Here is a 9,400-nt window from a genome sequence, read left to right as displayed (position 1 = left end):
GGGGGATTTTTCTATATGATGTTTTCTATATGATGCCCTGCACTGCCTACCTTGCTTACCAAAGCGGCACGTCCTGGTATCTATATACATACACGTGTACGTATGTGAGTGTATATGCAATGAATGGAGAGTTTATTTTGTGTGGTACTTAATATATCTTTATTCGCTGTTATTTATCTTTTTATTTTTGTTTTCGTTTCACTCATGGACTTCGGCCATGCTGTAGCACTGTCTTGAAGAGTTTAGTCGAACAAATGAGTACCAGTACTTATTTTTTAAAGTCTGGTACGTATTCTCTCGGTATTTTTTGCCGAACTGCTGCTATACTACAGGGATGTAAACAAAGCAACACCGGTTTTCAAGTGGCAGTGGGAGACAAACACAAGAACACGCACACGCACGACGGGCATCATTCAGTTTCCACCTACCAAATTCGCTCACAAGGCTCTAGTAGAAGACTCCTGCCTAAGGTGTCACGCTGTAGGATTGAGCTTCGGAATCATGTGAAATCTACACTACTGGTCACAGAGTTATTTCTGTTAGTTCGTTTTTGTTCTACTTAGGTTAATTACTCTATAACATAAATGTTTCACTCTTTTCGCATACGTTTCGCCTCTGCTGGAAACAAGATAGAATAATTACTGTGCTGATGACGTTTTAGACAAAATCTGCGCTGACCTTAGTGAAACAGCAGCGTTTTTTAAGAGCAATCTGCTAAATGACCTTTCAAACACACAATCTGATTTTTTGCTTTTCTCTTTTTTTTCTTTTTTCTTTGTTGAAAGAAACAAGAAATCATCCTGAAAAATAATTGTGACCTTTATCACTGACGTTCGACTATTAATGTTTCCTGCTGTACTTTGTAAGTACCCGGCTTAAAGACAAGATAAGTCCTGAGATGAATTCGTTCGACTAAAATCCTTCAAGGCGGTACTCCAGCATGGCCGCAGTCTAATGACAGAAACAAAGTAAAAGGATTATATACATATGTCAATGACAGTATTGTCCTACGTGTCTTTTTTTACTTTCTATTTTTTATTTTCTATTTTCGGTGTGAACAGTTTGAAACTTAGCTACTATTTCTAGCAGATCGAGCGATCGCGAAGATGGTTCCTTTGCTTTGCATTTTCTCTATGTATGTATGCATGCGTGCATGCATTTGTGTGGATATGCGAGTGTGACGATGAGGTGAACTGGTGCGTGTGTGTGTGTGTGTGTGTGTGTGTGTGTGTGTGCCCGCGCATACATTCCCATTCATGCCTGCTTCACAAGTTGAAAGGAGTTCTCTATTTATGACCTACTGAACTTCGATGACATTAAATATTCATAGGTTCCGAGTCTTATGTTGTCTATTCTCAGTCTTACAACTGTTTTCGATTTGTGTTTTCGTGACGATCATTTTATCGACTGAAATACGCGCACACGCGCGCAAGTGTATGTGTGTGTGCGTGCGCGCAAGTGTGCAATATAGAATTTCTACGCATGTGTATCTCTGTTTACGTACCGGCAACTCATACATACAATTGAATGTATGAATACAAATAGGCACTTTCCCCTCCATAAACAGGCGGAAATATTGTTATTCTGTCCTACTATAACTGCACAAATGTATGTGTCAGAATGTAAGCATATATATATAAAATTATGGATATAGTAGAAACGCGAGAGAGAAAGGCCAAAATTGTTAGTGAAGAACAAATCTTTAGTAAGCAGTAAAACAAGATCAGCTGCATGGTTGGGAATAGTTTCAGCTGCACCCAGTTTGGTGTGGTGGTTGCATGGATAACAGAGGGGGCAGAAACGTGCTGCAGTGGACCAAAAGAACCCGGACATTCCTTGGTTGCATCAGTGTTTGATATCATTGAGGATAGGATATGGTGAGTATAAAATCTTTGTTCTCTAGTCGACAGCTGAGGAAAGTAGTATCTCACCTTGCAAGTTGTATGTAAAATATTATGGAAATAGGCATTATCTCTGATTTGTAAAGGAAAATGGTACGTTATTATAGTCATACCTTCCATAATATTGGCAAGACATCCGTTAATTTTGAGTGTAATACAAGAAGGTAAGATCGAAAAAGAAATACGATAAGAGAAGAGAGAGAAACAAGAAAAAAATGAAACAGAAATAACGGGAATATAATGAGAAGAAAAGAGACAGAGAGAACCGAGAAGACAGTGTAAGAGGGTGAAACAAGAAGAAAGAAGTGAGAGAAGAAACGGAAATAAAAGGTGAGAGAAAAGAGAGAGAGAGGGAGGGAGAGATTTAAGAAACAATTTGAGATGCTCTCGTTGGAATACTTGTGAACTGTAACTGCCACCCTTGTACTAAGACAATCATCATCGGACAACAATAATCCCATACAACAAAACGTACCTACACATTTCTTCATCCTAACTTATCCCAACAAGGGATACTTCAACATCACCCAACTACATCCTTGTGTTAAATTTATTTATCTAGTGTAAGAAAAATAGATTCTGAGGTCTGCAGCGGCTAATTTTCTGTCTACATGGTAAAGTATACATTTTTATTTTACATTCTTTAATTACGTTGTTGTTTAGTCCCCGGGTGAGCTCTAAAGGAACAGACCTACGATGTAAGACATTTCAACCGTGACCATTGCGTATCTGATTCAGATACTTCAAGACAGTTGGATATAATTTGAGGGGGATTTGGCTGCTATTTCTAGCACGTCGAACGCTCGTGCAGGGGCACTCTCACGTAACTTCTAAATATAGACGACTGCAGCCTCCTGATACTTCAGGAAGGTCCTATCTGTCCCTGTATCACTGGCATTTTTTTAGCCCAGGTCAATTGTTATCGAACAAACCATTAATTATAGCCCTTCCAGCTGTGACCATTCCGTCTTTTTAAGGATAGCCGAGACTACACTTTCTGATGTGTTCTTCCTTGTTTAAGTCAGTGGGGTTTAATCTGAGAGAGATTCGGCGGCTATTTCTTGAAAATCGACTGACCGCACGGAAACCTCCAGAGCGGTATGGTCTTTACTAAAAGAATTTTCGCCACAATAAGAAAGTATCCCTCCTACCTCGTAACTGTTTTAACCATTTCTTTTTCCACATTTTTTTTCATTTCTTCAACATTATTTCGATTATGGTCATATTTAGGCGGCGAGCTGGCAGAATCGTTAGCACGCTGGACGAAATACTTAGTGGTATTTCGTCTGCCGTTACGTTCTGAGTTCAAATTCCGCCGAGGTCAACTTTGCCTTTCATCCTTTCGGGGTCGATAAATTAAGTACCAGTTGCGCACTGGGGTCGATGTAATCGACTTAATCCCTTTGTCTGTCCTTGTTTGTCCCCTCTATGTTTAGCCCCTTGTGGGCAATAAAGAAATAAGAATCGTTAGCACGCCGGGCGAAATGCTTAAGGTTCAAATTCCGCCGAGGTCGACTTTGCCTTTCATCTTCTAGGTTTCGATAAATTAAGTACCAGTGAAACACCGTGGTCGACGTAATCGACGAGTCCCCTCCCCCATATTTCGGGCCTTGTGCCTACAGTAGAAAGGATTATTATGGTTATCCAAGTTGGGACTCGTTGATACACCCGTAAAAATATTACAATATCATTAGATATTACAAAACTTATCAAATGCAGATGGCTGATTTAGTTTATTTGGAGATTTAGTGTCGCTGTTTTTCTCCCACATTGCCCCCACCACTTTTTTTACATATTCTCTTGTAAAAAAAATCACAACTCTATTTCTCATATTTTTATTCCCTTCCGAGACAACTTGCTGTTGCATACACACATAGTCAAATTCTAACTACCACTTATAGAATTGTTTTCTATAATTCCCCTTTTTTTTTCTTCTTTGTAAGTGACGGACTTCCTAGTAGCTGTCTTAACTGAAAGATACCTTCTTTAACCATCCCCGAGAAAAGGGATTCATGTCTATCGGACTAATGGGAGGATGTGAGAAAGTTTCTCGGTCTGAAAACCTAGCTCAAAAGCTTGCAACAGAGTGGACTCTGTTAAAGACACTCAAGGGCTGGGAGGTGGTGTTAAATTGGACAATGAATTGAGTCAAGATCTACCAACAAGAGCACTCCGATGGGCTTCTATTTAGTTTTAATCACTCACAAATGACTAAAGTCTACTCGTAAGACTAGGAGAAATTCAAGGCAGTGTTAGAAGAGACTTGCCCCAGGTTGTGTGCAATAGAATCGAACTCACCCCACAAAAATCTCTTCGGGTCCTATATGCGAAGTTGGGCTGGTTAAGATACAGTTTAGTGTCGTAAATAAAATCTTCTGCTGATAACATGAACATTTCTGAAATAGCAGCTGGGGTACACTGCTGCAGCATAGTATACTGCAACAACGAACATCAGTGAAAAGCCACAGAAACGCGTTTGATATACGATGGGTGGGGTTTCTATGTTAGTTTAGGTCATATATATATATATATATATATATATATAGTTGTGAACCATTCTTTAAATTTTGTTGATCCAACGATGAGAACATCCATGTACAGACTGTCGGAGGGCGATGGATGTTCGCCAAGAAACTCAAGTGACAATACTGAACGAATGATACTTTATTTCCATTGTATTTGTATGACATGTGGTAAAAACTATAGTTATTCTATGCATCGTTTTCGTGTTAAATAGATATAACGAACTTGAGGCTTTTCCTTGTCACTCCAAGATCTCTATTGCACTAAACTGCATATTAACCGTTGAGCCTATATTATGTTTTAATACACACATACAAAAAAAGCACTGTTTTTCCTTAAATATGCGCTGCTGAAATCAGGGTGTACCTAATATGCCCGTGCGTTTTTTATGCTATCAAATGCTATAGCTCTGTACAAGCAAATGAGGGGGATCTTCTACTTGGCTATTTGACTTTCTAGAAACAGCACCCAAATTTCCTTCAAACCACAGACGTTTATTGAAAGAAAAACAAATGGAGGGCAACTTTGTATTTATGTAGTTCCATGTACTCTTTGTCAGACGAAAAGACTACAGTGCCATGGTTGAAATGCCTTGGTTCATAGGATCACCGCTAGAGATGATAGGGTAAAACAATACAGCTCTGATCTTTCTAAATCTCAAGTCAACACCAAAATACGCATTTGGTCTTGTCAGCAACCATTCTGAAATGGAGTACACGCACACACGCTTTCTTCAGAGCAGTCTTGGCAGCATTATGGGCCCCTGGACAAATCTGCGCCGGGTCCTATAGTATATATTTTTGATAGCAAGCCACAGCATATATAGATCAGAATTAAGACAGCATTGACTCGCTAGCGTAGCTGGTGGGGAGGTAAGGGTGGCACTTTTGGGTCTGCTGTAGGCAATCTGTGTTTTTTGTGAGGTCCGGGACGGCAAACGGAAGGGCAACTCCGGGCGGCACACTATAGCTACGCTAGTGCATTGACGCATACATATATAGGAACCTGGCAGGCGTGAAGTGGATTCGATCCACTTTACCCATATTTGAATAGCTAGGCCGAAGCGGTCTCCACCACTTGACCCTTTTCTGACCTCTTCTGCTCCATCTAGAATTGAGGTAAACAAGCTAAATCCTTTGCACTCACTGCCCTGCTTCATGGCTATATAAACAGGACACTCCAAGAAAACTTCCTCTTTTCACTTTCTAGTGACCAGTGGTCACTTGACGTCTCATGGAGAAAGATGCCTGGCTGATCAGCTACAACTTGGCAGAGGGAGAAATAACTTTACTGTCAGACAACGGCGCCAACATTATAACCCTACCATCTCTCCCTCTATACAATTACTGCTATAAAAGAAGGAACATACAGATACAGGCCTACATTCTCAACCTTGCATGTTTTATATACTATTACACTGGCCTACCCGTCGAGGTATGGCAACCTAGAATGTAACGGCATAAATAAATATTTTCTTATAAAAAAAATGATCTTCATCGTGCAATCCTATAACCGTTACACATATATGTGTTCACGCGCGCGCGTACACAAGTATTTTTCTTGCACTTTCTAACGGGATAGTATTTTCTGTTGCGTGTAACACCGTCATCGTTATTTTTTATTAGGTTATCAATGGATTTGGTTCAACTGATAGAAATCCGAGTAAATGTTTTGCAATATAAATCGTTTGATGTCTTACTATTTTAAACGTTTCATCTTACTGAGCTTAGAATTATAGCTCGACGTACACGGAGTAGCTAAGAAGACATGATGATAAAATTAGTGCCAGTAAAATTCTAGATAATTTTATTCAATAATATTAAATTGTTGCTGTTACTACATTAGAATGACGAAAAAAGCACCAGGCAGTATTTGATTGCCTACATCCACGTTTCTTATAAAACCAGTTGAGTACTGGGGGGTTGATATAATCGACCAAACCCATCACATATTTTTGCTGTGTAAAAAAAAAAATATCAATATTTACTTGTTAGTAAATTGGATAATCTATCGTGCTCATCGCTAGAGTTTTCTATTATAATTTCATTCACATTTATGGTGCATTATAAGAATATCTATTGATCCGGTATCTGACTAGCATTTGATTTTAACGACCCAGAACGATTCATCCAGTCGCGGTCCTTAAGATAAAAGTACTTCTTAGATTTTGGGTCGACCGAAATTCCTGTAATTCATCTTAAATGTGAATGTCATTGTAACAAAAGTACTAATTAAAGTTGACGTCAGCTGGACTCAAATTCAGAATGTAACTATCGTGTGATATTTTGTCTTGTACTCTTAACTATTCTGCCAGTTCGTGTGTCCCAGTTAGCTTACTTCTACTACAAATAATCATTTGTTACTCGCCAAATCTGCCATGCCTAAGTAGTTTCATGTGGAAAAGCATTCAGCTCTGATGATCTCGTCTTTATGTAATTCAAGGGAAATTTTACCCCACTTTTTTTTTCTTAACCTTGTTGGTTCGCTAGCAATAGTAATACAGAAATGCGTTATGGAATTCAGTGTCAGCCTCAACCTCAAATATCTGTGTTCGAATACTGCCGAGGAAAAATTGGAGGATTGGTAAAATACCACTTGTTGTTTGCCCCAGGTTTGTTTATGTTCGAAAAGACTACTGACTTCAGACACTCCAACCTTAACCATCGCGTCTTTATTCAGACACAGTCAATCTAAAAGTACATTGGTCAAATATGTTCTTTCTAAAAGCGCTGTAGGGCGTGGTTTTGAGGAAGATTTGGTTGCTATTTCGAGTAAGTCGAACAAAGACGCAGAGGCTTCCGCATACGTTCATATGTACCTGTTGTTATCTTTGATCGAAAACACCCGTATGCCACGCAGACAGTCGGCCGAAAGACGAGAATCGGCTCAGTGATCTATCTGCCTGAAGATTATACTGCACACGCCATTATGATGAATCATTCTGAAGTACAGTCTGAACATATACACACAGTTCAGTCTAATTCCGTGTTTCTGTAGATCCTGGGGTCGATTACAGCGGCGTCGAAGTGGGCGCCAGTGAAGTTATTGATGTTGTAGGTATTTCTATGTAATATGTTCTGTATTCTTTTCTGGGTTGAGTGAGAACGATTGTATCTTTAGGGTATCAGGAAGTATTCTAGAGCATTGTTCTGGGTGTTTTTGCAGGCGTTTTCCCCTTGTATTAACATGAACTGTGATGTTTGAAGCTTGCCGCACAAACAAACTGCGCCGTTTGCATATCTTGCATTATTAGTTATTTTTGTTTCGTTGTGCAAGTGGTTTGAGTACCTAATTAAGGTGCACCGTACACTGTTTTGTGATTATTTATTTTGGTTTGTTGTGAAGAGAGTAGCAGAGTCCACGATAGCTCTAATATTCTTTGTACACCATTGTCATTTCTTGGTGTTGGTCATATGTGGCACCTAAATATGTTTGCGCATCATTTTGCTTACTTGACTGTTAATGTTGTGCAGGAAACTCTACGTAGCTCTGTGAGAGTTGATTGTATTTGTGCTTTGGTGTTGCTGGTTAGGAGAGATACAATGGATTTGATGAGAGTTACATTAAGACTCTTGTTGCGAAGTTATGTTTCTGAATGATTTAAACAGGTTTAGGGTAGTTGTGTGGCAGTGTTTTGAGAATGGTTGGAGGATGTGAGTGTGATATCTGCGTGTGAGGTTGCTTGTGTGTTTTGTAGAGAAGGTCGTGTAAATATGGGTTGAAGAGCAACTGAGAGAACGGATCCTCACAGCATTCCAATCGGTTTGAAAGTTTTGGAAGTGTTTCCTTGCAAACTCCATAGGCTTGGCAGTCTGAGTGGGGTACTTTACTCGCCAATGTTTTATGTTATTTCTTAAGGAAGAGTTGAACTCTTTTGTACGAGTAAAATACCTGGTAAAAGGGCAAAATAAACCTGCTGATGAAGTCAGAATGATGCGGGCTTTTTGGTTGTGTAATTTTGTGAGCAGTTTTGTGATTGAGTGTAGTGGTCTAAGCTCGTGTTGCGATTTAGTGAGGGTGATATGGGCTGTCAGTGGAGGCGCAATGGCCCAGTGGTTAGGGCAGCGAACTCGCGGTTTCGATTCCCAGACTGGGTGTTGTGAGTGTTTATTGAGCGAAAGCACCTAAAGCTCCATGAGGCTCCTGCAGGGGATGGTGGTGAACCCTGCTGTACTCTTTCACCACAACTTTCTCTCACTCTTACTTTCTGTTTCTGTTGTGCCTGTAATTCAAAGGGTCAGCCTTGTCACACTGAATATCCCCGAGAACTACGTTAAGGGTACACGTGTCTGTGGAGTGCTCAGCCACTTGCACGTTAATTTCACGAGCAGGCTGTTCCGTTGATCGGATCGACTGGAACCCTCGACGTCGTAAGTGACGGAGTGCCAACAACAAGATATGGGCTGTTAAATTTTTGGAATTTTAAAAGTGTACGTATGTGTACATGCTGAGTCTGTATGATGCAACTTTGCTTGGGTTTTTATTTGGTTTTAGAATTGTTATGATTTCGCCTCACTTCTAGGTTCTTTGAATTTGACAATATTGGTATGAGATGTTGATAACTACAACGATACCTTCAGGCCCTAGGAGTCTTATATATATACTTGTGATTTGGTGTGGAATCACGGAATGTGAAAGTCTGAGTGTTTGTTTTTACTGAAGGGAAAGAAAATGTATGAGTGCACAAGTGTGTGTGAGAAAAAAACACAGAACATTGTAAAAGTGTCTGTAACAGACTGTGAAAAGTCTTAAAACACTGAGATGGAGAAAACCAGTTCGTATAAAAATTCCACAAGGAGATAGAATGTCCATACGCAGGAAGTTGTGGTCCATGAGCAGAGCTGTAGTTGAGCGTCGGATGCTAGTTGTGACCGGTTACCTGGTACGGAATATTCTATAAAAGTTACACAAGGAAATTTGGAATATTAATACGCAGGAACTGTAATATAGCTGTGTTCTGTATGTGTGGTGGTAAT

General features: G+C 39.8%; 1 protein-coding gene across 12 annotated transcripts in view; it reads left to right on the top strand.

The window, feature by feature from the left end:
* Nucleotides 1-9,400, top strand: part of LOC106869927 (tripartite motif-containing protein 2) — a 47,194-nt gene that overhangs the window by 33,204 nt on the left and 4,590 nt on the right. Inside the window, exon 2 of one of the 12 annotated variants that reach the window (XM_014915864.2) lies at nucleotides 2,464-2,515. The exons of 9 other annotated variants lie outside the window; for them this stretch is intronic. The gene's annotated coding sequence lies outside the window, so the exon portion shown is untranslated. Of the gene's footprint in view, nucleotides 1-868; nucleotides 969-1,451; nucleotides 1,878-2,463; nucleotides 2,516-9,400 lie in introns of those variants that run through there. 2 more of the 12 variants (XM_052974234.1, XM_014915862.2) reach the window with 2 other exon arrangements.

The sequence above is a fragment of the Octopus bimaculoides genome, chromosome 18 (assembly GCF_001194135.2).
Source record: "Octopus bimaculoides isolate UCB-OBI-ISO-001 chromosome 18, ASM119413v2, whole genome shotgun sequence".
NCBI classification, from domain to species: Eukaryota; Metazoa; Mollusca; class Cephalopoda; order Octopoda; family Octopodidae; genus Octopus; species Octopus bimaculoides.
This window is presented reverse-complemented; position numbering and strand designations above follow the sequence as displayed.